Source organism: Mobula birostris, chromosome 13 (assembly GCF_030028105.1).
Source record: "Mobula birostris isolate sMobBir1 chromosome 13, sMobBir1.hap1, whole genome shotgun sequence".
Taxonomy (NCBI): domain Eukaryota; kingdom Metazoa; phylum Chordata; class Chondrichthyes; order Myliobatiformes; family Myliobatidae; genus Mobula; species Mobula birostris.
In genome coordinates this window covers 66,281,137-66,308,534 of record NC_092382.1, presented here as the reverse complement: position 1 = coordinate 66,308,534, position 27,398 = coordinate 66,281,137, and the positions used below count along the sequence as shown (strand labels likewise).

General features: G+C 45.5%; 1 protein-coding gene and 3 non-coding genes across 4 annotated transcripts in view; 3 read left to right on the top strand and 1 right to left on the bottom strand.

Annotated features, from left to right (window-relative positions):
* Positions 1–27,398, top strand: part of LOC140207977 (scavenger receptor cysteine-rich domain-containing protein DMBT1-like) — a 93,635-nt gene that overhangs the window by 13,311 nt on the left and 52,926 nt on the right. The gene's annotated exons all lie outside the window — the stretch shown is intronic.
* Positions 1,433–1,518, top strand: trnas-uga (transfer RNA serine (anticodon UGA)). The gene has a single exon. It is a non-coding gene; the product is annotated as a tRNA-Ser (tRNA).
* On the bottom strand, positions 7,632–7,723 carry trnar-ucg (transfer RNA arginine (anticodon UCG)). The gene is given in 2 exon segments: positions 7,632–7,667; positions 7,687–7,723. It is a non-coding gene; the product is annotated as a tRNA-Arg (tRNA).
* On the top strand, positions 8,597–8,678 carry trnas-gcu (transfer RNA serine (anticodon GCU)). Its single transcript has one exon. It is a non-coding gene; the product is annotated as a tRNA-Ser (tRNA).

The following is a 27,398-nucleotide window of genomic DNA, read 5'->3' as shown; positions in this document are numbered from 1 at the left end:
GGCGAACTGAATGAATATTTTGTGTCAGTTTGCGCTGTGGAAGATAACAGCATAATGGCACCAATAAACGTATGGGAGAGGACATAAGTGAGAGTAGATGCTAAGACAACGGAGAAGGTGCTGGTGAAGCTAATAGTACTGAAGATAGATGTCACCTGGACCTGACGACTACACCCCAGGGTTCTGAAAGAGGTAGCTGAAGAGATTCTGGAGGCATTAGTAGTACTCCTTCAAGTATCACTACATTCCGGAATGGTTCCCGATGACTGGAAAATTTTAATTGTCACCCACTCTGAAAGAAGGGAGGGAAGCTAAAGAATGGAAATAATATGCTGGGTAGCCTGACTTCAACCTGTTCCAAGATTCAAGGGACTGTTGAGGAGAATGGGCGAAGATTTGTCAATTGGTCATCGTGTAGTACGGTGATGCTCCTTGGAAAAAAGATAACAAACGTCTCTATGTGAAGATAGTTTTCCGAAACCAGAGGTGCAAGGAGACCTTGTGCAGTATTCTCTACTTGCCTACTTCAAGGCTTAGTCATAGATAAAGGAATTTTAACATGCAATTTTAACATTCAGTTCAGGAGTAGAATATAAAAGCAACAATGCAATGTTGACAGATATAAAACGTTGGTCAGAAGACACTCGGAGGGTCCAGAGGAGGTTCACTGGAATGACACCGGGAACGCATGGGTTATCGTGTTCAAACGAGGGGAGTCTGATAGTTCCGTGCCTGTGCTCACTGCAGGGGCATCTCATTGAAATTTATGAAATATTGAAATCCCTATTTAAAGTAGTACGGAGGGTCTTTCCTATAGTGGGGCAGTCTAGGATTAGAGAGCGGGGCCTCAGAATAGAAAGATAATAGCTTAGAACAGGGATGAGGCAGAATATATTTATCCAAAGGGTGGCGCATCTGAGGAATTAGATGTCACAGACGGCTATGGAAGCCAAGTCATTGGGTGTATTTGAAGCAGTGGTTGATAATTTCTTGTTTGTTAAGGACGTCAATGTCCATGCCCAGTAGAATGGGGTTGAGGGGATCATAAATCAGCGCTGCTACATTGGCGAAACAGACTCAATGGGGCGAATTCCTGTTCCTGTTCCTTTTTTTTATGGACCTATGATCTTATATTATTATTCTATATGTGTTACACGGTACAGCTGCCATAAAACAACAAAAATACATATATCCGTCATTATAACTCTGATTCTAATCCTGACCTTTATCCCCAGCAGTGGAAATCTCCTTCATTGACGATACTGACGCCAGTGTTATCCTTCTACACTCACGTTCTGACCTACCTGTCTTGAAACAAATTCCCACATTGTCCAATCACACTATTTGTATTGGAATGATGATTTATCATTCCCATCACTGACAATAAATCACTTCAGGTGTAGTGCTACGGTGAGTGATTAACATAGATGGAGCTGCGATGGCCGAGTGGTTAAGGCGTTGGACTTGAAATCCAATGGGGATTCCTTCCCCGCGCAGGTTCGAGCTCTGCTCGCAGCGGTCACACTACAGGCACGAGGGACCAGAACTCCACCTGCCTGTCAATAACTCCCTGGCTGCTGTCTGAACGCTACATTCTCTGCCAAACCCAGGCGGCAAATGTTAAGATTCTTACACTCTTCAATACTCTTCCATTCTCAGTGCCAAGAGTTCATTTTCACTCCGACTCTGATCAATCTCGGTGAGGAAGCTTAAACAACCCTTTCTCGCGGAGTTTACTTAGCGACGACATTGTTATTTTGCAAGCGAGTATCTAACAACAGATTTCGGGTAGAAACAGAGCGATTGATGTCGGTAAGTTCTGCAGCTGTATGGATACAGAGCGCCCCACTTCGTTCACCAATCTACTTCCTTCAGCTAGACTGGGGAGATTTATCGCACTGAGCAGAATTCCTGCATCCAAATCAGCAGTAACTCTGGAATTTTAAGAATTAATGGCACCAATTTAAAGTTAATTGTCTTTATAATTAAAGAAACTCGGAGAAGTAACATCAATAAGTATAACGTAGCGCCCTCTCTTGCTCCCTCTGTTGGAAGATCATGTGCAAACGCATGAACTATTTCCCTCCTCCGTCCGAACGGTGACAACACTTACGAGCCCTCCAGCTTCCGACTTTAAATGAAGGGACGGAAAGAACCATTTCGTTTTCTCGCTGGGGTGAAATATTCTGATGGTCAAGAAAACACTATGAGGAAAACGATGGTCCAAAGTGAACATGAAATTGTTAAATTGCAGTGTAACTCTCTCTCTTCCACTGCCTTTCAAACTCCCCCGCTTATCTCTCTTGCCCTGTCTACGATGCGACTCTCTCCCCTGTTTTACTTCCATGTCTCACTCTTTCTCTATCCGTCTCTGTAACATACACAAACTCAGACACATTCTCTCTCCCCCTCTCTCCTCTCTCTCTCTCTCTCTCTCTCTCTCTCTCTCTCTCTCTCTCTCTCTCTCTCTCTCTCGCTCTCTCTCTCTTTCCCCTTTCTTCTCTGCACATACTTCTTTCCTCCTCACTCCCACACTCTCCTCTCAAGGCTGAAGCAAGCGCTTCAGCAATCAATAATCGATGTTTGTGCTCAGTGAAAGGACTGCGTATTTGGGGTGGGAAGTTTATAGATATTCCTTTACGACACAGCTGGGGTGGAGTATAGGGTAGGAGACGTGAACTGGTGCGGCAACGTAGGGACGAACAGGTAACAAGACATGAAGGAGTAGCGATTTTCCAATAAATCTGTTCCAGGAACTTTGGTTCAGTGCTCTGTTAAGATAGGACCACCATGTGAATTTTAGCTGAAAAAGTATTGAAGTTTGAACCAATAAAATAATTACTCCTTTCAATAAGAAATATTGTTCAGCCGAGGGTGGGAGGGGGATTGAGATTATGACTCAGTCGCTGAACTGGGCCGACGGGTCCATGAAAGGGAAAAGCTTTCGCAGTTTCATGTCACTCGCTCTGCAGACTCTCCATTGCACTCTAGACCAGCGAGCGACCGTACATTGCCGTACCTAATCTGGTTCGCTAATTTTCCGTCAATATCACCCTCGCCGGTTGTGACTGGTGGGGTGTAGCGACTGTGCACACTCCCGTCATCAGACAACAACCCACAAACCAACCCTCGTCAAAGACATGCACCATACCTGGCTGCCATTGGTGTGTGCAGATGTCAATCTAATATGTTAATCAATGGCGGAAAACGGTTTCACCCAGGGGTTGTTCTCTCCCACAGACCCTGACTGGCTCTGCCTCCCCAAAGTCCTCTCAATCCTGAGCAAAATCTCAGAACAAAGTCGCGTTTTTTAACATTTATATCCATATGCTTCTATCGGAAGCTGGGGGCGTTGTCAGGGCGTAGAAATAAAGGCGGACGACAGAAGATTACCTCCTCTCACCTAGGGAGATGGAAGAAGATTTGGTGGAGAACATATGACCGGCAAGTGTGGTATGGGGAGTAGGATTGACAGCAAGTTTGGACCAGCCTGACCTTATTGAATGTCAGGGCTGGCTGAAGAGGATTAGAGCCTTGCCCTTCTCCCTGTTGTCTGTGTGTTTAAAGAAAGGAAATAAACAGACATACCTTGGGCCGGCATGCTAACTCAATGGATATAATAGGGACCGATGGGAGATCAGTTGTTCCCAATCAAAATAATCAGTTTGCCCGAGGAATAATTTCCAAGTCTGAAAACGGCACAAGATTTATATCTAGCTTTTGTTAATAATGCAGAACTGTATGATTTATGTTTTGCGGGCTCTCTGTCTCTTCGAGCCCACAATGATGCTGCAAGGTTTTCATTGTCCCTGTACCTCACCGTCCCGAGGCACACGGCAATAAACTCGACTGGACCAGACAATACTCACTGAGATTTGAGCAGTGATGAACCCGTCCAGGTGAGTCAAGGTGATGAAGTCAAACTGAGTGATTACGACTGGAGTCCAATATGGGAAATACATGGTCACCTTCTTCTACAGAGAGACAGCATCATTGAGTGTGTTTAATAGGCGAGTGATTGAGGTGCAGTGAGTCGTGATGAAGATCAAATTATACATTGTATTTGTTGTAAGTTAATGTCTGTAAGACCTCACACAGTTATTTCGGGCTTTATTCAGACTGCACCTGCGATTTTTTGTTTTTCAAAATCATTTTCTCCTTGTCAAACAAATGTCATATAGAACAAATAACGAATCGCTGCAGGGATAGTGGACAGCGGGTCAGGTGACATCTCTGGACGATAAGAAATAGAACACAATTCCGATCCACACACTGCCGCTGAACTGAACGTAGAGAGTTGATGACTAGAGTGGGGAGCTAAGAATGGGGAAGGAGTTGGGAAGGAACTGAAGGGTGCAAGTGAGGATGTGTAGTTGTCAGCTCGATATGCTCACTGTTGTTCGTTAATCGTTATTTATGTCGGTAATATTGATGCAAAATCGCGTCTTGATCAGGAAGTTTCTGCATGACACAAAATTAGGCGTTGCTGTTGATACTGAGGGAGATTACTCTTGATTACAAGCGTACCTGGTTCAATTAAAGAAGTGGCGGATGTGTTGTGAATGGATTCCAACGCAGATAAGCATAACGTCTTACACTTTGGAAATAAAACTTGCAAAGCACGTGTGCTGTAAATGGCAGGGCATTCCGCAGTACAGTTGATACGAGGGACCCAGAGGCACAGGCTCACTGTTCACTGATTTCGGAAATATAATGAAAAGCCTTTTCTCATTCCGGCCTTCCTCATTCAGGGCAACAGGAAGGAACGAAAAGTAAGACATTATGATAGGTCGTTGTTGAGTTTGTGGATAGAGTGCCATGTAGAGTTTCGGACGCTCTATTATAGAAAATAGGCCAATAAACTGGAAACAGTGCAAGTAAATTATACAATGTCGTTTTCAGGACAAGAACTGGGTTATATAAAGAATTTGTCCAAGCTTATCATTTGTTCATTCCAGGACGAGGGGAATGAGATTTAAACAGAGATAAAATGAATGTTAACAGCCTTTTTTTTCTGTGCAAAGGAGACCAAATTATTTGAAATTGGAATATTTGAAAGGAACGTGGGCAGCAACGTTTCCATGAAGAGTTCAGTGGATATGTGGAATGAGCTGCCAGAAGTAGATCAGGCAGGTAGAACAGTTTCACAGAAGGGCGGGCCCTAGAGGGATATGGTCCGCACGCAGGAAATTGGGACTTACTCTGGCGGAAAAGGTGGTCGGAATGGTTCTTTCAGTCGAAGAGCCTGCATCAAGTCATATTACCTTCACGACTCGTATCAGTGGGTTATGTCAGATATCACTGGACAGACATGATATGAAGGCAAAGGCAAAGAAGAATGCATGGTTACTAAGCCGACTACCGCTATGACCAGGCGGTGGAGATGCTGTCATATTGCTGAACAACCATATTGTCTCTGACTCACTTTTCACTTCTTACGAGCAATGCGGAACAATGTCATCCCGTGATGCGTTCACTGCCGGGACGAATATGTAAACACGAAGACTTCGATCAACCACCAATAGTCAGAATCAGAGTAGACACTGGTGCGTTGACTGTCCTCTTTCTAATTAAACGTGTCTTGCTGGTGCACAGGTAGACAGATGGCAAATATATTAGATGAAGAAACTTACACGAGCGCTAAATGGGCACAGAATATTGTCATGAAACGGTTTTTGATCTCACCGGTAAAGCAGATGAAATTAATGAAACATTCCAACAGTTCCATTGCAGGGACCTGGAACCTGGAATAGTCGAATCACTCCACTCACCATGTACAGATTCTTCAGAGCGAAACGAGCAGGAGGTCCTTCTCGGAGGTAGAGTGGGTACAGACGAACTTAGGCTGGGAGAATGGACAAAGAAGTGGCAGATGGGATGCAGTGCAGGGAGATACATGGTCGAACACTTTGCTATCAAAAATGAAGGAGCACAATTTCTAAAAGGAGAGAAAATGCAAGCAATAAAACTGAGGCGCTAAGAGCCTTGGGAGTCCTTGTACAGGCCTCCCATTGCGACGTACACAACCGCACCATAATGTCCCAAAGGCTAATTTGTAGGTTCAATCTGTGGTGATAAAGACACATGCGATGTTCGCTTTCATTTCAAGAGGACTAGAATATAAAGCAAGGATGTGATTCAGAGACTTTACAAAGCACTGGTGAGGCCTCGCTTGCAGTATTGTAAGCACTTTTAGTTCCTTTACCTGAGGAAGTATTGCTGAAACTGGAGAGGGTTCCAAGGAGATTCAGAGAAATGATGCTAGGATGGATTGGCTAGTGATATGAAGAGCGTTTTCTGGCGCCGGGCCAGCTCAAAACGAGAATCAGGTGCCTCAATTAAGGCACTCAATGGAACAAGGGAAAACAGGAAAACCCGGTATAAGGATCGATGAACCGGACTGTGAACGGAAATGCGGATTTCACGGACCGGACCATGGCAGGTACATGGACTGCTTTACTTAGCCAACGAAATGGGAGACATATCTGGACTCATACGAGTGTCCATGGCTACCCATTGAATTTGGACTTAGTAGGAGGAACCGAAGCAGAAACTGTTGAGGTGAGGACCAGTTCTGCCAGACGGAGGATGGTGATGATAGAGGGGAACTGGTTGGTTCTTTCCTTGAGAAATGTGGAGATTTTTAAGGCCTTTTAATACGGGGACTGGACGTCCGTAGAGAAAATGAGACGGTCATAGCCAGGGAACTGGAATTTAGTGAGTGGCACGGGAAGGTTCGCGAATGCAGGTGGGAAGGGACTGAGTATGGGGCATAGGATGGACTGGTGCTATGAGAACACAGGATCAGTGGGGCAGGAGCAGGAGCAGGTAGAGACCATGAGCCTACCTGGACAATCAGATTTGTGAATTGAGCCGGAGGTAGAGCGAGCAGTTCAGGACAATGGAACCATGAGTTATCTACAGTGAATGGAGGTTCTCCAGAGTTGATGACGACAGTGATAATGTCGGAGACAGTTCTGTGATCGTCCGCACCCCGGCGACAGTTCTGTGATCGTCCGCAGTCGGGATTATTCAAGGTGTAGGGATGAAGATGTGTCTGAGAGTTCCCGCCTTGTCTCAGCAAGGTAGAGGTCAGTCTGCCACTCTACAACAGCAGCACTTTGTATGCGTTATTGAAGGTAAATTTGGGGATGGGGGTTGAGATTTGGGAGGGCAGCGTATTCAGAGGGGTACGGTATGAGGAGAAGTCAGGATTCCTGATGCTGAGGCGGTTGATGTCTAGTTGGCAATTAGTGATGAAGATATCCCAGAACAGGCGGAGAACCAGCGTGCTAAGTCCAAGAAGAGGAGGGGTGTTGGAGACAGGAGAATGTACCGTCACTGCTGGGTGGTGAATCCTCGCCGATAAGGTGTGCTCGGAGACGGAGCTCAATGTGAAATAAACTTCACCTTCCCAGCAGAAGCTCCTTCTGAGCATCTGAGAAGCTCCAACCAATTGTTTATAAAAGTGTCTGCAGAAATACCACATAATATTATATGTTGTGAAGACGAGGCATTACATTTTCACTGAGGGTGTAGTACTCTGGTTAATCCCCACGCGGAATTGAGACAACCAATTGGTTGCAGGGAGTGAGAGACAGAATGGAACCGAATCCGCCAGGTTTTCAAAACGACCGTGGCAGGACTCGAACCTGCAATCTTCTGATGACTTCCACCAATCAAGCATCGAAGTCAGACGCCTTATCCATTAGGCCACACGGCCGTATTCTGTGAGAAAGGGAACATGCTGAATGCTGAAAGGAGTTTCCACCTGTTAAGTGGTTCCTGACCGAGCTAAAAAGACACAAGCAATGATTTCATCCCAGGTGAACATTCGACCTGTTGTCAATATCTCTCCATGCATTCCTGCTTTGAGCTGTACAATATTTAGTTTCTGTCACACAGAAAGGAATTCTCAAAGGCACATGCCACGGTCTTTTGCAGCGGCGTTATATTCTGGGATTGGAATCAGTGAAATAGTCCACCACATTCAAAACATTATTGATAGAGTGAATTCGATTTCTTTTTAGGTATTTCAGCCGTTGGTTTGGTATTCTCGAACCGAGTAGCCATGTGTATGTGTCGGGTAAGCGTTACGGTGTTCGGATCTGCGGCTGCGCACAGCCGGGCGTGCCGTCAGCGCGTCATAATGTGGTAACTATCGGGTTATTGCATTTGCCCAAATCACGGAAAATCGTCATTCTCGAACCAGATGGCAAATTCCTATAATATCTGTTTACTTGAAATCAAGCAATATGATAACAAAGCTATTCAGATTTTATTTAATTCGACATAAATTTATCTCACTTTACAACTCAAAACATTCACAGTTTCTCCGAGTTACAGAGCACGGATTCGATAGTTATGCCACAGCACGTCCATGGGGTCCAAAGTGCATGAAATACCTATTTCCATGTTTCTTGTGGTTGGCACATATCTCTCTAAACTGTCCTTACCCAAACTCCATGAATTCTGGTAAGCACGGCGAGCAAAGTAATTCGGCCTAGAATCTGAACACACATGGGTGGGCCTAAAGCAGAAGTTTTAAATGCTGTGAAGAAAATCAGAACTTCGGAGTACTAGAGAGGGAAGAGCAGACGAGGTGGCCGAGAGGTTAAGGCGATGGACTGCTAATCCATTGTGCTCTGCACGCGTGGGTTCGAATCCCATCCTCGTCGCGACATGTTAATCGGGGGGACCACTTTTGAAACTGTCACTTAAAAACATCCAAGCCTCCAAATTTTGTCACAGGGACGCCAGGCGGTTTGTTATGTGAGTCATGAAAAGCGATATTCATCATTAATTTATCACCAAATTTGGCCTCAATACCACAAGATATAGGAGCAAAATTAGGCTATTCGGCTCACCGATCTCCGCCATTGCATCACGGCTGACGCCTCACCTTGAGTATTGTGAACAGTTTTGGATGTCTCATCTTAGAAAATATGGGCTAGCACTGGAGAGAGTCTAGAGGACGTTCACAAGGATGATTGATGACTCCGGGACTGTACTCGCGGGAATTCAGAAGGATGAGAGGGGGATCTAATTGAAACTATTCGAATGTTGAAAGGACTAGACAGAGTAGATGTGGAAAGGGTGATTCCCATGGTAGGGGAGTCTCGGACAAGGGGGCACAGCGTCAGGATGGAGGGGCGCCCTTTCAAAACAGAGATGCGTAGAGATTTATTTGGCCAAATGGTGGCAAATTTGTGGAATTTATTGCCACATCCAGTTGTGGAGGCCATGTCGCTGGGCGTATTTAAGGCAGAGTTTGGTAGCTTTTTGACTAGACATGGCACCAAAGGTTATGGGGAGAGGGCTGGGAACTGGAGTCATGAGGAGAGAGAAAAAAAAAGATCAGCCATGATTGAATGGCGGAGCAGACTCGATGGGCCAGATGGCCGAATTCTGCTCCTATGCCTTATGGTCTTATGGTCATACATATCATTCCTCTCAACTCCATTCCCCTGCCTTCTCCTCGTCACATTTGACACCCTTACTACCTGTCCACCTCCTCAACTGCCGCTTTAAATATACCCAGTTACTTGCTTTTCACGGCTATCCGTGGCAATAAATTCCACAAATTCATAACTTTCTGGCTACAGAAATTGCTTCTCATTCCTTTTCTAAAGGGACGTCCTTATCTGAGGTTGTGCCCGCTGGTCCTCGACTCTAGCACGACATCAAAATCCTCTCCAGGTCCATTCTAACTCGACTTGTCAATATTCGATAGATTTCACTGAGATCCCCGACTCATTCTTCCAAATTCCATCGACCAAAGCCCAAGGTCCTAAAATATTTCTCACATGTAACTCTTTTATTCCGGGCATCATTACCGTGACGGTCCTCTGGACTATCTCCTTCGCCGGCACATCCGTTTTAGATAAGGGACCCGAACCGTTCACCATATTCCAGCTGCAGTCACATGAAAGCCTTATAAAGGCTCCGCATTACATATTTGTTTTTATTTTCTAGTTCTCTAGAAATAAATCTTGACATTCCATTTGCCTCCCTTTCTACCGTATAGTCCATCTGACACTTCATTGCCTATCTCTTCATCTGACCAAGGTCTTCTGCAAATTTTTTGCTTCCTCAAGACCACCTACCCTTCAACCTTCGTTGGATTGTCCGCAATTTTGGCGGCAAAGTCACCAATTTCTGGCATATAAGTTGAAAAGATGCGGCCCTAATACCGACTAGTCACCGGCATCCCGACCAGGAAAGGAAGGGGAGGGAGGGAGGGGAGGGAACTCCGACTCAGACCATGAGAGGCCTGTGTCGGGCATTTTCATGCCTTGCAAGGCGCAGATTGGAAGTGTGTGTGGGGCGCCACTCCTCGCACAGATTAGAGCAATGTGTGATTATGTGCCTTGCTCAAGGGCACAAACACGCTGCCACAGCTGAGGCTCGAACTAGCGACGTTGAGGCAACTAGACGAACGCCTTAACCATTTGAACACGACCAGAAAAAGTCTCTTTTATTCTAACTGTTTCCACCCAAAGAGTGATCCATTTATCTATGGCGGTATCTTTGCAGTATTATCAGGAGCCTTTATCATTTTTTAGCAGACTCGTGTGCTGCACTTTGTCAATGACCTCCTGAAAATCCAAGTAAACAACATCCAGTGACTCTCCTTTGCATATTCTGCCTGTTCTTTCCTCAAAGAATTTGAAGCGATTTGTCAGGCTAGATTACCCCTTGAGGAAACCGTGCTGACTTCGGCCTATTTTATTATGTGCCTCAAAGTGCCGTGAAACTTCATCGTTAATAATAGCCTGCAACATCGTCTCAAACACTGAAGTCGGGCTAACAGGCTGATATTCTCTCTTTTGCTTCCCTCCCTTCTTAAAGAGTGAATGACGTTTCCAATTTTCAAAATTATTCGAGAATATTGTGCTTCTCGGAGGATCACTACAAATGCCTCCACAATATCTTGGGAGAAGTAGATTGGCGTGCATGTCGACACAATATGCCATGGCGATTAGTTTCGCTTTTTCGCTCTCTCTGCGTCTGTCCCTTCAGTTATCATCAAAGTGTGGAGACTTTATACAGCCCTGGGATTCGGCTGCATACGGTCAGCCACGAAGAAAATAAACCTAATAAAACTCATTAAAACAACAGAGGACTGTCAAACACCCAGTGAGCAGAGAGAGAGAAATACATCATAGAAAAATAAAACCACGAAAACAGTTTTCAGGTCACAAAGCCAGGCATCACTGCAGCCGGACAAACAATCCACCAGTTGCAGGTCACAGCCTCAGGCCAACACAGAGACGAGCAAAACCCCGCGGAGCAATAAGCAGAGCCGGGCAGTCCCCTGCCTGTAACAACGGGTCATTTCTATCCGGCCTTTTTCTCAAATTGTCAAAACTTTGCGACATTCCTCGCTCTCTGTTACTTCGATCGCCCTCGGGATCGGATTTCGTCGCTTCGATTCGGCCAGTACCCGACACCGGCGTCGTCTGTATTTCCATTTGACTTAGAGTGTGTTTCCAAGTTTTCTGATAACTCGAAAGAAGGTGAGGGGGCCGGTTTTAACGCGCAAATTTGGACTTATGTACTGATAGATAGAAACAGTAAGTGAAAAGTCGGCAAGTGGAGGTTAATGGTGAAAAATGTGAGGGAAGAAGAATCAAGTAGAGAAGATTGCACGTAAGTGATGTTCAAAGGGATGTTCTTGCGTCTGAGATATAGAATAGTTAGTTTGATTGTGCATCAATCAGTCAAGGCAGCAAACGGCACAGTGGTATTTATTACAACAGGGCTGGGGATTGGGAATACAACTGTACAGAGTATTAGCACAGCCACACCTCGACCACTATGTACGGTTCTGAATTCCTTATTTAAGAGAAAATACGTTCACGTTGACAGTCTAGAAGATATTACCGCAGCAGGTTCCTGGATCAAAGGTGTTGTCCTATCACGAATGGCTGAAGATGATAGAATGAGGGGTGATCTATTTGAACCAGACAGAAGCTGAGAGGACGCAGCAGGGTGGATGTTGAGAGGGAGGCAGTGAGATTAATAGCATGGAAATGGGCTCCTCAACCTGTAAACTTCATGATAGCCATCAAGGACTATTATAAACCTAAATATGTCCCAGTCCTTTATATTCCCCTTACATGACCACTTGCTCTCGTCTGCATGCTGCCGCTCACGTACATTTAAAGCGACACATAAAGTAAGTCAAAATCACACATATATTTGGGATGTTGGAGGAAACTGGGACATCGAGGTTAAACACTTGTCATCACGCGAAATTCGTGTAATCTCCACTTACTCCCACCAAAGGGATATGTTTCCATTTGCAGTACAGCTTTCAAAAATGGACATAACGGGTCTGATTTACAACTGAGGTAGTTCGTAATTTCTTCCTACAGAAAGAACGAATGGCTGGCATTCTCTACCTTAGAGGTTTCCTGAGATTAGATCACTGGCTGTACATAATGAAGTAGAGGATACATTTTCAAAGACTAGGGATTTAAAACAATGTGGACATGAGAGAGGAGAAAAATTGTGAGAGGAGAAAGATTCATAGATTGTATCGACTCGCAGGGCTGGTTTGATGGGCTGAATAGCCTACAGTTGCATTTATTTGTTTATGTTCCTGTCTAAAGAGAAAGAGGGATCTCGGCTGGTAACTCAGAACACAAGGACTTGAAGGGAAGGGTTGGAGCATTTACCTCCAGGATGATAAAGTAAACAGGGCTGGGCAGCAGCGATATCCAGAGGGAAATCACACCTCTCCCAGTCCATCGTCCCTCTTTCACCTCAGTCTCATTTGTATTGGTTGTTCAAAGTCTTTGGGAAGAGTCTGGACACAAACTATTCACAGTCCATTCCCCCCGCACGGATTAGTTGCCTGACCTTCTGAGTTTCTGCAGCAATTTGATATTTTTGATTTACGTATCTGGAGTCTCTCATGTCTCCATAGTGCTCAATGGTTTTGTGAATTTTCACCAGATGTTGTCTCTGTCTCTGTGTTCCGCTTGGTGACTCCATCTTTCTCTGTCTGACAACTTCCTGTAACAAACACCGCATAGGTAAATACTGCTGCCGCAAAACAAATAGTTTTACGACTGACAGGTCAGTGACGATATATCTGATTCCGATTGGAAAATGACCTATGGAAACTATAACAGGCAGCAAGAAATTCAAAGTGCTCGAAGCAAGATCATAGGTGGATCAACTGTAGCAATTGACTGCGTCGTGGGGTAGGAATTTATAATCAATTTTAATAAATGTACTCACGCAGTAACAGCCCATTCAAACCAGGCAGACCCAGCCTGCCTTTGTAATCTGTACCAGCTACATTAACCACGCTCCTTTCAAGTGACGGTCATATTAACTGTTCCCATCTCTCCTTATGCAATTAGACAGCGTCCCTTTGAAAATAAATATTGAGCTGAATTTATAGGAACCATCTCCATGTGTAAAGAAGGCTCCACGAGAGCTGGAGATATCAGCTGAGTTCCCAGGGATATAATGACAACATTTCCCTGTGGAGAATGGCAGTGCACAGGATAAATCCCCCCACACCAGCACAATGTCCCTGTTGGGCAGATATAGAGCGAGCGGGGCATACATCCTCAAAATCAAACCCCATACAATAATGTTGAACACACTGTGTGGTATGCACCCATGCATGACCACATCCACCCGTAGAATGGCCTTTCATAATCGAACCTCTCTTTTTCTCACAATCTTCTTCAGTACCTGGATGATCAGAGTTTTGGTCACTCTGTTGTTGGATTAAAATTATTATACTGGAAGTAGTGTAGAAAGTTTTGAAGAGGATGTTACTTGTCCAGAGAATCAGAATTATGGGGTAAATTTGGCCAGGCTGGGTATTTATTCCTTTGAACGTAGAGGAATGGGGATAAAAGTTACTGGAATGTTTAAAAACAGAAGAGTCATATATAAGGCTGTCGCTGACAATCTTTGCTCCTGATTAGGAGTGTCGAAAATGACTGGCACAGTTTTAAGTTGAGAGGGCAAAGATTTAGAAGGTGCTGAGAATCAGGAATGAGGCCAGAAAAAGTGGCTGACGCAGCTTCACTGGGATAATTTAAGGAGCGCTTGTCACGGTCCGGTCCGTGAACTCCGTATTCCAGATCACAGTCCGGTCCACCGACCCTTGCTCCAGGTTTTCCTGTTTACCCTGCTTCTGTTCGTGTTTAGCTCTAATTGAGGCAGCAGATGCTCATTGTGGCTGGCTGCATAAATACCTCCAGAGATCAGGGCGTGGTCGCTGGATTGTTCTTGTCCTTACACCTTGTATCCCTTGCTCGGCTTTCTGTTTCCTCGCCTGAAGCCCTGCCTTGTCTTGCCGGTAACTCTCGCTTCACCTGAAGTTCTCGTCTCGCCTTGCATTGCCTGAAGCCTTGCCTTGTCTTGCTGGTAACTATCGCCTCGTCTCGCCTGCAGTCTTGCCCTGGAGCCACCTTGTACCTAGTTCCCTTCCTGTCTCTTGCCTCCGCCCAGGTAAATCAGGCCGTCTTGCCGTTACCTGCCGTTGGTTCTGTCCCTCCAGTCCCTTGCATCCGTCGAGTAAACCAGGCCGTCTCGACGTTACCTGTGGTTGGTTCTGTCCTTTCCTGTCCCTTGCCTCCGTCGGGTAAGCCAGGCCGTCTCGCCGTTGCCTGCGGTTGGTTCTGTCCCTTCCTGTCCCATGCCTCCGTCGGGTGGTGATCCGCGACCTGCCCAGGCGAACCACGCCCTTCCCAGGAGGATCCTGCCTAGCCTCAAGCCTGAAGACTCCAGTCTCCTGCCTCCTGCCAGGCCTCACCTCTAGCTTCAAGCCTGAAGACTCCAGCCTCGTCCTGCCTGCCTGCCAAATCTCGTCCTTGCCTAGTTCTGGGCTCCGAGCCAGAGGCAAGACCAAGGTACTGGGTCCTTGTCCAGTCTCTGGGCCGGAGTCCACGCCCGGGCTCCTAGCTCTCTTGTCCAGTCCTGTTCCGGGTTCCCGGTTTTCGTGTCCATGTCCCTGCCCTCACCCTGTATACTAGTCCTCTCCCTAGTAGTTCAGTGTCTGTGTCTTGCACTTGGGTCCGTTCCCAGCCACCTCCGTATGAGAGCGCTTCGATCGGTACATGGGCGATGTTTAAGTAAGTTGATAATGGTTGGTCTGATTATCTATCTAAGGCATCCGTTAGTCTTGCGAGACCATGGATCGGCGCCTGGAAAGTCTTCACTCTCCAGGGCGCAGGCCTGGCCAAGGTTGTATGGAAGACCAGCAGTTGCCCATGCTGCAGGTCTCCCCTCTCCAAGACACCAATGTTATCCAAGAGAAGGGCATTAGGACCCATACAGCTTGGCACCAGTGTCGTCGTAGAGCACTGTGTGATTAAGTGCCTTGCTCAAGGACACAACACGTTACCTCGGCTGGGGCTCGAACTCACGACCTTCAGGTCGTTAGTCCAATGCCTTAACCTCTTGGCCAGTATTAATATTAAAATGTAAGGGTCAAAGCTAAAGTCGAATTTACAATTATACTTCGCACAAGAGCATGGATGCACAGTTTCAATGTACGACGTTTCTGTACATCCAAACTCACCTGGAAGGAGAGTTTAGAACCCTGAATGGTAGTGAGGGAGGAGGTGTAGGGGAAGGTGTAGCACTTGCTCCGCTTGCGAGAGTACGCGCCAGGAGGGCGATCAATGGGGAGGAGGGTCGAATGGACAAGGAGTCGGGTGGGGAGCGATCCCCGCGGAAAGCAGAAGGTGGCGGGGTGGGGAGTGAAGCGAAGATACGCTTGGCGGTGGGATTCCGTTGGAGATGGCCATAAGAGGAGAGAGATGGAGAAATTAAATCTGAAGAGCATCATGCCAATAACATCATCAATCATACATTTTTACAGATATATAAATAGTAAAAGACATGGGAGGGCAAACATTGCATTGCTGGAAAATAACCCTGAAGAGACAGTAAGGGAGTTCAGGGAAATTGCGGACGAACTGAACCGTATTTCCGCAGTCTTTACTGTGGAAAACACGAACAGTATGCTGAGAGTCCGAGGGTGTCAGGGGGCAGAAGTGAGTGCATTTGCTTTGACCAAGGAATAGCTGCTTGAGGAACTAATCAGTCTGAAGGTCCATCGGCCACCTAGAAATGACGGGAAGAGTTCTAAAAGTGGCGTCTAACGACATTGTGGGTGCTATAGTAATCACCTTTCAAGCATTAATATATTCTGGCATGGCTGCAGACGACTGAGAATACCGAATGACACTTCACACTTTGGAAAGGGAGGGAAGCATCAGAAAGGAAATTATAGGTCAGTGACCCTGCCTTCAGTGTTTGGGAAGATGTTGGAGTGCATTGTTAAAGATGCGGTTTCGGGATACTCGAAGGCACATGACAAAGTAGGCCAAAGTCAGCATGGTTTCCTTAGGGGAATCGGACAAATCCGTTAGAATTATTTGAGGAAATAGCAAGCAGAGTGGACAAATGAGAATCAGTGGATGTTGTGCACTTCGATTTTCAGAAGGCCAGGTCAAGATTCCGCACATGAATCTGCCCAGTGTATTACATGAAAGATCCTAGCATAGGTAGAGTATTGGCTGATTGACAATCGGAAAAGTGGGGGAACAAAGCTATAACTTTCGGATTGGCTGCCGGTGACTAGTGGTGTCCACAGGGACACCCACACACAACCACAAGGCTACTTATATTCCAAGCCACAAGATGGGAATCAGGTGCCTATGATTAAGTCAACCAAAACAAGGAACAGCTGGAAGACCCGGAGTACTGAATCCAAGAACCGGACCGTGAACCTGAATGCGGACTTCACGGACAGGACCATGAGAAATGCCTAACGATTGAACCTTCCTAACTAACCTTCCGTGTGGAACATTGTCAAAGGCCTTACTGAAGTCCGTATAGACAACATCCTCCGCTTTACCCTTGACAACTTTCTTAGTAACATCTTCAATAAATTAAATAAGATTTGTCAAACATGAACTTCCACGCACAAATCCTTGTTGACTGTTCCTAATCTGATCCTGTCTATCCAGATAATTATATATACCATTTCTAAGAATACTTTCCATCAATTTACACACCACTGATGTCAAACTCACAGGCCGATAATTGCTAGGTTTACTCTTAGAACCCTTTTTAAACAATGGAACAACATAAGCAACGCGCCAATCCTGCAGCACCATCCCCGTTTCTAATGACATTTGAAATATTTCTGTCAGAGTCCCTGCTATTTCCACACTAACTTCCCTCAAGGTCCTAGGGAATATCCTGTCAGGGAATACTCCCAATGACTTGGCTCCACAGCATATCTACAGATTTGCCACCCTCTGACTAAAGTAATTTGTCCGCATCTCAGTTCTTACACCCTAAGGGGAGAAGGGGAGGCCGTGGCTGACAAAGGAAGAAATGGACAGTATAAAAATAAAAGAGAAAAAGTATAACATAGCAAAGACGAGTGGGAAGCCGGAGGATTGGGAAACGTTTAAAGAGCAACAGAAGGGAACTAAAAAGGTAATAAGCGGAGAAAAACTGAGGTACGAATGTAAACTAGCCAAGAATATAAAGGAGGATAATAAAAGCTTCTTTAGGTATGTGAAAAGGAAAAAAAAATACTTAAGACCAAAACTGGGCCCTTGAAGACAGAAATGCGTGAATTTATTATGGGGAACAAGAAAATGGCAGACGAGTTGAACAGGTACTTTGGATCTGTCTTCACTAGGGAAGACACAAACAATCTCCCAGATATAATAGTGGCCAAAGGACCTAGGGTAATGGATGAACTGAAGGAAATACATATTAGGCAGGAAATTAGGCAGTTGGGTCTGAAGTCTGATAAGTCCCCGGGACCTGATGGTCTGCATCCCAGGGTACTTAAGGAGGTGGCTTTAGAAATCGTGGACGCATTGGTAATCATTTTCCGATGTTCTATATATTTCATGATCAGTTCCTGTGGATTGGAGGGTGGCTAATGTTGTCCCTCTCTTCAAGAAGGGAGGAAGAGAGAAACAGGGAATTATAGACTGGTTAGCCTGACGTCGGTGGTGGGAAAGATGCTGGAGTGTATTATAAAAGATGAAATTACGACACATCTGGATAGTAGTAACAGGATTGGTCTGAGTCAGCATGGATTTACGAAGGGGAAATCGTAGTTGACTAATCTTCTGGAATTTTTTGAGGATGTAACTATGAAAATGGACAAGGGAGAGCCAGTGGATGTAGTGAACCTAGACTTTCAGAAAGCCTTTGATAAAGTCCCACATAGGAGATTAGTAGGCAAAATTAGGGCACATTGTATTAGGGGCAGAGTATTGACAGGGATTGAAAATTGGCTGGCTGCCAGAAAACAAAGAGTAGCAATTAACGGGTTCCTTTTGGAATGGCAGGCGGTGACCAGTCGGGTACCGCAGGGTTCAGTGCTGGGACCGCAGCTGTTTACAATATATATTAATGATTTAGATGAGGGGATTAAAAGTAACATTAGCAAATTTGCCTGTCACACAAAGCTGGGTGGCAGTGTGAAATGTGAGGAGGATGTTATGTGAATACAGGGTGACTTGGACAGGCTGGGTGAGTGGGCAGATGCAGTTTAATGTGGATAAATGTGAGTTTATCCACTTTGGTGGTAAGAATAGGAAGGCAGATTATTATCTAAATGGAGTCAAGTTAGGGTAAGGGGAAGTACAACGAGATCTAGGTGTTCTTGTACATCAGTCACTGAAAGCAAGTATGTAAGTACAGCAGGCTGTGAAGAAAGCTAATGGCATGTTGGCTTTCATAACAAAGGGAATTGAGTATAAGAGCAAAGAGGTCCTTCTGCAGCTGCACAGGGCCCTGGTGAGACCACACCTGGAGTACTGTGTGCAGATTTGGTCTCCAAATTTGGGGAAGGATATTCTTGCTGTTGAGGGAGTGCAGCGCAGGTTCACGAGGTTAATTCCCGGGATGGCGAGACAGTCATATGTTGAAAGATTGGAGCGACAGGGCTTGTATACTCAGGAATTTAGAAGGCCTAGAGGGGATCTTGTTGAAACATATAAGATTATTAAGGGATTGAACACGTTGGAGGTAGGAAGCATGTTTCCGCTGATGGGTGAGTCCAGAATCAGAGGCCACAGTTTAAGAATAAGGGGTAGGCCATTTAGAACGGAGATACGGAAAAACTTTCTCACCGAGAGAGTGGTGGATATATGGAATGCTCTGCCCCAGAAGGCTGTGGACGCCAAGTCTCTCTATGCTTTCAAGAAAGAGGTGGATAGAGCTCTTAAACGCAGCGGAATCAAAGATTGTGGGGATAAGTTAGGAACTGGATATTGATTGTGGATGATCGGCCATGATTACAGTAAATGGCGGTGCTTGCTCGAAGGGCCGAATGGCCTAATCCTGCACCAATTGTCTATTGCCTATTGTCTATTCTAAAAAGATGTCCTTCAATCCTGAAGGCGTGCCCTCTTGTCCTAGAATCCCCTACCATGGGGAATAACTTCGCCGTTTCCAATCTGTTCAGGCCTTTTAACATTCTGGAAGCTACTATGAGATTCCACCCCCGCCCCAGACTCATGCTCCTGAACTTCAGGGAATACAGCCCAAGAGCTGACAGACGCTCCTCATACGGTAAACCTTTCATTCCTGGATTCATTGTCGCGAATCTTCTGTTAACCTTCTCCAATGTAAGTATATCCTTTCAAAAATAAGGAGCCCAGTACTGCACACAATACTCCAAGTGTTATCTCAACCGTGTTTTATAGAGCCTCAAAATCTCATCTCAACATCACACCTGCGCTGATGTTCTATCCCTCTAGAAATGAATGCTAGTCCTGCTTTCCTTCTTCACAACCAACTCAACCTGGAGGTTAGCGTTTAGGGTATCTTGCACAAGGGCTTTCAAGTCCCTTTGCATCTCTGCATTTTGAATTCCCTCCCCATCTAAATAATAGTCTGTCCGTTTATTTCCTCCACCAAAGTGCATCACCATACAGTTTCCAACATTGTATTTCACTTGCCACTTTTTTGCCCATTCCCGTAAACAATCTAAGTCTCTCTACAGGCTCTCTGTTTCCACAACACTATCCGCTCCTCCACCTATCTTTGCATTATCGGCAAATTTAGCCACAAATCCATTAATGCCTTTCTCCAAATTGTTGACATACATCGTAAAATGCAGCGGTCCCAACACCAACCCCTGTGGAGCATCACTGGTAACCGGCAGCCAGCCAGAATAGGATCCTTTTATTACCACTCCCTCTTTTCTGCCGACCAGCCAATGCTACACACACGCTAGTAGTTTTCCCTGTAATTCCATGGGGTTCTAATTTGCTAAGCAGCCTCATGTGCGGCATCTTGTCAAAGGCCTTCTGAAAATCCAAACACTCCTCGTCTGCTGCATCTTCTTTGTCTACCGTGCTTGCAATTTCCTCAAAGAACTGTAGTAGGTTTGGCAGGCAGGAATTTCCAATCAGGAAACCATGCTGCCTTTGTCCTCTCTTGACATGTGCCTCCAGGTATTTCGTAATCTCATCCCCAACAATCGATTCCAACAACTTCTCAATCACTGATGTCAGGCTAACAGGTCTATAGTTTCCATATGTCAAAATTGTGAGATGGACAGTGCACTTATGAATGATGACATTTTACGGAGCAGTACATTCTGGCAAACAGACTGTTCTATGACTTCATTCTACACCCTATTCGTTGCTCAACCTCATACAGCCAATTGAGCAGCGCCTCATCTGTAACATTCTATGGGTTGGCAACACAAATTCTTAAATGTTGAATAAAAATATACAAAATAAATAAATTAAATATTTAAATAAGTGCGTATTTAAATTCATAATTTACTCGAAATAAAACTCTCAGTATCAGCGCGTTTCTGTTCCAGCAGCGTTTGTATGAATACATTTCTCTCTCAGTAATTCTAAATTGCTCCCTTCACCGTGTATCTCTGCACTCTTATGTTTGCCGACTCTGTTATCCGTTCCACTATATGTACACCAGAGTATCAATTTATTCGAGCGATGTCCCATTCATAAATAATATAATATTAATTTCGATTTTCTTCTGACAGCTTCAGGCTGGTCTGTAATATGCCTTGTATATTTTTCATGGAGTGTGATGGGACGGTGCGGAAGGAGCTACACTTTGTGTCTGACCCTGGGAGAATGCGCGATGGGACAGTGTAGAGGGAGTTTCACTGTTTTTGGACATCCGTGATATACTGTATTTACTCAACCAACTAATGCTGTCGAGCCCCTGTCATGCTATCGCGATTGCATTACCGTGCTGGCCCTATGCCGGATCCTCGGAGGTATTATCGCCCGAGATTTTGACTCTGCTCTCCGTGTCCACAGCTGAGCCATCAGAGAGGGTTGCTGTTTTCTCCCGAATTCCTCTTCCGGAATGCTGCCATCAGTCTCTCAGTCATTCTGATGTTGTTGTGCGGGATAAGCGTTTCCGCAGCATTCAAGTGGCCGGACTGGTCATGGACGATTGCGCTGAGAATCTCTAAAATGCTGATGGGTTTACTTTCCGTGTTAACCAAAGCAACTGCAACGGGATATGGAACAAATTCGCTGTGAAGAGTGGGGATATGTATGACAGAAACATAGAAACATAGAAAATAGGTGCAGGAGTAGGTCATTCGGCCCTTCGAGCCTGCAGCGTCATTCAGTATGATCATGGCTGATCATCCAACTCAAAACCCTGTACCTGCCATCTCTCCATACCCTCGATCCCTTTAGCCACAAGAGCCATATCTAACTCCCTCTTAAATATAGCCAATGAACTGGCCTCAACTGTTTCCTGTGGGAGAGAATTCCACAGATTCACCACTCTCTGTGTGAAGTAGTTTTTCCTCATCTCGGTCCTAAAAGGCTTCCCCTTTATCCTCAAACAGTGACCCCTCATTCTGGACTTCCCCAACATCGGGAACAATCTTCCTGCATCTAGCCTGTCCAATCCCTTTAGAATTTTATACATTTCAATCAGATCCCCCCTTAATCTTTTAAATTCCAGAGAGTATAAGCCTAGTCGATCCAGTCTTTCATCATATGAAAGTCCTGCCATCCCAGGAATCAATCTGGTGAACCTTCTTTGTACTCCCTCGATGGCAAGAATGTCTTTCCTCAGATTAGGGGACCAAAACTGCACACAATATTCCAGGATTGGTCTCACCAGGGCCTTGTACAACTGCAGTAGTACCTCCCTGCTCCTGTACTCGAATTTTCTTGCTATGAATGCCATCATACCATTCGCCTTTTTCACCGCCTGCTGTACCTGCATGCCCACTTTCAATGACTGGTGTACAATGACACCCAGGTCTCGTTGCACCCCCTTTTCCAAATCGCGCACCATTCAGAAAATAATCTGTTTTCCTGTTCTGGCCACCAAAGCGGATAACTTCACATTTAACCACAGTAAATTGCATTGCTATGAATTTGCCCACTCACCCAACCTATCCAAGTCACCCTGCATCTTCTTAGCATCCTCCTCACAGCTAACACTACCTCCCAGCTTCGTGTTATCCGCAAACTTGCAGATGCTGCATTTAATTCCCTCGTCTAAGTCATTAATATATATTGTAAACAACTGGGGTCCCAGCACTGAGCCTTGCGGTACCCAACTAGTCGCTGCCTGCCATTCCGAAAAGGTGCCGCTTATTCCCACTCTTTGCTTCCTGTCTGCCAACCAATTCCCTATCCACATCAATACCTTATCCCCAATACCGTGTTCTTTAAGATTGCACACTAATCTCCCGTGCGGGACCTTGTCAAAAGCCTTTTGATAATCCAAATATATCATATCCACTGGTTCTCCCCTATCCACTCTACCAGTATCATCCTCAAAAAATTCTATGAGATTCGTCAGACATGATTCTACTTTTACAAATCCATGCTGACTTTGTCCGATGATTTCACCGCTTTCCAAATGTGCTGCTATCACATCTTTGATAACTGACTCCAGCAGTTTCCCCACCACCGATATCAGGCTGCCACAGTGGCGGGTCATGGGGAGCAAGGGTGGACCCAAATGCAAGACATGTCTTGTGTGGTTACTTAGATTTAGTTTATTGTTCGATACCAGGCCAGCAAGGCAGGAGCAGGAAATAGCGAACTGGACAAGGACTCAGGACCTCGACTAAGTTGGGACCAAGGGTCTGGGCTTGGAATCAGAATCGGCTCCCAGAACTAGAGGAGACATGAAGAGGCTAGGATATGGACTCCGAGCCAGAGACTGGGCAAGAACCCAGTACCTGGGACTTCCCTCGGACTCGGACCCCAGAACCAGGCAAGGACGTGACATGGGCTAGGGAGAGGAGGAACATGGGAACACAGATCCTCGGCCTCGGGAAGCAGGTACATGGAACGATGGACACATACACAGAATCGGGACCCCTCCTTGGGTACAGGACATAGGGCGGGACTCACACACAGAACAGAGAGCCGGGACCCCTTCCTGGGTACAGGACATAGGGCCGGGACTCACACACAGAACGGAGAGCCGGCGCCCCTCCTTGGGTACAGGACATAGGGCCGGGACTCATGACCCTCCGCGTGGTAACGGCAAAACGGCCTGACTTACCCCACGGAGGCGAGGACAAGACAAGACAAGGTATGACACCCCGCGGAGCAACGGCAAGACGGCCTGACTTACCCCACAGAGGCGAAGACAAGACAAGACAAGACCAACACGAATGAGCACCAGACAGTACCTATCTAGCTCCAGTGATGGAACTAGACAGAAGTGCAGGCGGGGGCTGCAGACGAAGGCTAGAGGAGAGAGGGGCAGAGAAGGGATTCAGACAAGGCGGTAGGACAGGAAACACAGACCGCCAGGGCCAGGACTTGAATCAGAACTGGAAAGCCTTCAGGACCAGGACCTGACTTGGTGCTTGATTTCCCCCAGGGCCAGAACTTGACATGGAGCTGGAATGCCGCCAGGACCAGGACTTGACTTGGTGCTTGAATGCCGGCAGCGCCAGGACTTGACTTGGTGCTTGAATGCCCCCAGGGACAGGACTTGACTTGGTGCTTGAATGCCCTCAGGGAAGGGACTTGACTTGGTGCTTGAATGCCGCCAGAGCCAGGAATTGACTTGGAGCTTCCGGGTAGTGGCGAGCTCTCAAATCGGACCGGGAACAGTAGACAGCGGTTCTTGATTCCCTCCGGCGGGTTAACTGACGGACCCACCTCGGTGAGGAATCTTAGCAGGCTCGCTTTGGCGAGATAACTGTGCAGGGTTGCTCCGTTGAGGAAAGGCGAATTACGGGCACTCGCTTCAGGCAGAGACTAGGCTTGATCCAGCCAGATGACATTGGCACACCATGCCTTGGTAACTTTGCAGACGCTCCCGCGCCGAACGGCTGAAAGCCGGAGACTATAAACTACCGGTTCAGCCGAGCGTTAATTGCCGCTATTCACCAAGGTCGAGGGACACGGATAAACAGGGAATCAACGGTCCGGAACGTAACATAAACAAAGTAAATTTAAAGGGACCCCGATCCGGACCATGACACAGGCTTACAGGTCTAAAATTCCCCGGTTTCACTCTCCCTCTTTATTAAAAAAGCGGGGTTACATTAGCCAACCTCCAATGCTCAGGTGCTAATCCAGAATCTAAAGTGTTTTGAAAAATTATTACTAAAGCATCACTATTTCTTGCGCTACTTCCTTAAGCACTCTGGGATGCAGACCATCTGGCCCTGGGGATTTATCTGCCTTCAATCCCTTCAATTTACCTAACACCACTTCCATACTATCATATATTTCCCTCAGATCCTCCATCTAACTAGACCCTCGGTCCCCTACTATTTCCGGAATATTATTTGAGTCCTCCTTAGCGAAGACAGAACGGAAGTAGTTATTCAATTGTTTTGCCATGTCCTTGTTCCCCATCATCAATTCACCTGTTTCTGACTAAAAGGGAACTACATTTGTCTTAACTAGTCTTTTTTCTTTTAACATACCTATAAAAGCTTTTACAGTCAGTTTTTATGTTCCCTGGCAGCTTTTTCTCATAATCTTTTTTCCCTTTCATAATTAAGCCATTTGTCCTCCTCTGCTGAACTCTGAATTTCTCCCAGTCCTCAGGTATGCCTCTTTTTCTGGCTAATTTGTATGTTTCTTCTTTGGAATTGAGACTATCCCTAATTTCCCTTGACAGCCACGGGTGCACTACCTTCCCTGGTTTATTCTTTTGCCAAACTGGGATGACCAATTGTTATAGTTCATCCATGCGATCTTTAAATGCTTGCCATTGCATATCCACCGTCAACACTTTAAGTATCATTTGCCGGTCTATCTCAGCTAATTCATGTCTCATACCTCCAAAGTTACCCTTCTTTAAGTTCAGAAACTTTGTTACTGAATTAAGTATATCACTCTCCATCTTAATAAAGAATTCCACCATATTATGGTCACTCTTACCCAAGGGGCCTCGCACGACAAGATGCTAACCAACCCTTCCTCATTGCTCAATACCCAGTCTAGAATGGCCTGCTGTCCAGTTGGTTCCTCGACATGTTGGTTCAGAAAACTACCCCGCATACATTCCAAGAAATCTTCTTCCTCAGCACCCTTACCGATTTGGTTCACCCAATCTATATGTAGATTGAAGTCACCTATTATAACTGCTGATTTCTTTATTGCACGCATTTCTAATTTCCTGTGGATTCCTGTGCATTTCTAGGACCTTGAGGGAAGTTAGTATGAAAATAGCAGAGGCTCTGACAGAAATATTTCAAATGTCATTAGAAACGGGGATGGTACCAGAGAATTGGCGTATTGCTCATGTAGTTCCGTTGTTTAAAAAGGGTTCTAAGAGTAAACCTAGCAATTATCGGCCTGTGAGTTTGACGTCAGCGGTGGGTAAATTGATGGAAAATATTCTTAGAGATGGTATGTATAATTATCTGGATAGACAGGATCTGATTAGGAACAGTCAACTTCGATTTGTGCGTGGAACGTCATGTTTGACAAATCTTATTGAATTTTTTGAAGAGGTTACTAGGAAAGTTGACGAGGGTAAAGCGGTGATATTGTCTATATCGACTTCAGTAAGGCCTTTGACAAGGTCCCACACGGAAGGTTGGTTACGAAGGTCCAATCATTAGGTATTAATATTGAAGTAGTAAAATTGATTCAGCTGTGGCTGGATGGGAGACGCCAGAGTGTGGTGGTGGATAACTGTGTGTCAGATTGGGGGCTGGTGGCTAGTGGTGTTCCTCATGGATCTGTACTGGGTCCGATGTTATTTGTCATATACATTAATGATGTGGATGATGGGGTCGTAAATTGGATGAGTAAGTATGCAGATGATACGAATGTAGGTGGAGTTGTGGATAATGAAGTAGGTTTTCAAAACTTGCAGAGAGATTTAGGCCAGTTAGAAGAGTGGACTGAAAGATGGTAGATGGAGTTTAATTCTGATAAATGTGACGTGCTACATTTTGGTAGGACTAATCAAAAGAGGACATACCTGGTAAATGGTTGGTCATTGAAGAATGCAGTCGAACCGAGGGATCTAGGAATAATGGTGCTTAGTTCACTGAAGGTGGAATCTCACGTGGATAAGGTGGTGAAGTAAACTTTTGGTATGCTGGCCTTTATAAATCGGAGCATTGAGTACAGGAGTTGGGATGTAATGTTGAAATTGTACAAGGCATTGGTGAGGCCACATTTGGAGTATTCTGTACAGTTTTGGTCACCGAATTATAGGAAAGATGTCAACAAGATAGAGAGACGACAGAGAAGATTTGCTAGAATATTACCTTGGTTTCATCACCTAAATTACAGAGAAAGGTTGAACAAGCTGGGACTTAATTCTTTGGAACGTAGTAGATTGAGGGGTGGTGGCTTGATAGAGGTATTTAAAATTATGAGGGGGATCGATCGAGTTGACGTGGATAGGCTTTTTCAATTGAGAGTTGGGGAGATTGAAACAAGAGGACATGAGTTGAAAGTTAAAGGGCACAGGATTAGGGGTAACATGAAGGGGAACTTCTTTACTCAGAGAGTGGTAACTGTGTGGAACGAGCTTCCAGCAGAAGTGGTTGAGGCAGGATCGATGTTGTCGTTAAAAGTTAAATTGGACAGATATATAGACAGGAAAGGAATGGAGGTTTATTGGCTGAGTGCAGGTCGGTGGGAGTATATGGGAGTAAGAGTTAGGCACGGGCTAGAAGGGGGGAGATGGCCTGTTTCCGTACTGTAGTTGTTATATGGTTATATGGTTATAAACATCTATGATTTCCTCGGCTATCTCAACTCCCTTTCTTGAATAAAGTAACAACATTCGCAACCCTCCAACCCTCCATCTCGCCCGGTCCCTGTGACTTATCCAACTTGGTGCTTTCCAAATGTTCCAGCATATGCTCTTCTTTAATATCCTTAATATCTCTATTGTCAGGATTTTCAGTCCGCTTTAAG